Source organism: Melitaea cinxia, chromosome 7 (assembly GCF_905220565.1).
Source record: "Melitaea cinxia chromosome 7, ilMelCinx1.1, whole genome shotgun sequence".
NCBI lineage: Eukaryota > Metazoa > Arthropoda > Insecta > Lepidoptera > Nymphalidae > Melitaea > Melitaea cinxia.
Genome location: NC_059400.1, coordinates 3255647 through 3256357, shown reverse-complemented (window position 1 = coordinate 3256357; position 711 = coordinate 3255647). Strand labels below are relative to the sequence as shown.

General features: G+C 26.3%; 1 non-coding gene across 1 annotated transcript; it reads left to right on the top strand.

Annotated features, from left to right (window-relative positions):
• Positions 1-364: 364 nt before the first annotated feature.
• On the top strand, positions 365-436 carry Trnac-gca. Its single transcript has one exon. It is a non-coding gene; the product is annotated as a tRNA-Cys (tRNA).
• The last annotated feature ends 275 nt before the right edge of the window (positions 437-711 follow it).

The following is a 711-nucleotide window of genomic DNA, read 5'->3' as shown; positions in this document are numbered from 1 at the left end:
AAGAGGAAAAATTTTGTACGACCTTTATAACTAACTTTCCAAACGATAAATAGATGGCGTTACAACTAAATTTAAAGGAATAACAAAATATTTTTGTTTAAATCATACAAACCTATTGTAATAAAATGATTAATAACAATTTTTAATTTCTTTATCATTAGATTATTTTATTTATGTTTCCTACATTTTGTTTAGTTTTGTAAGAACTTATTTATATGTATTTAGGAGTAGGTGCGATTAATACATTATTCGCAGTTATTTGAAAATTCCTTTAAGCTGTATTATATTTTTTAAACATAAAAAATTGTTACAGTAATAAGTACCTACATATATATATATGCTATTTTCAAAACACGTATCGTGTGGGGATATAGCTCAGTGGTAGAGCATTCGACTGCAGATCGAGAGGTCCCCGGTTCAAACCCGGGTGTCCCCTTCGTTTGTTTTGATTTTCTTTTTTATTTATAATATGTTACTAAATCCGACACAAAACTCTCTGAAAAAAAATCTTTCACTATGTATATTTTATAAAATGTTATTCTACTAAATATAATCATTATAATTTTTGTTACTGCGAAGTAGACATGGTATGGTTGTTTATACACGAACACAATTACCTATTTGATAAATGATGTCTGATTATCTCACCATTTTTTTTTGCATTTTGAACAGATTATTAAACACAAAAAAAAATACAATTAAGTAGGTATT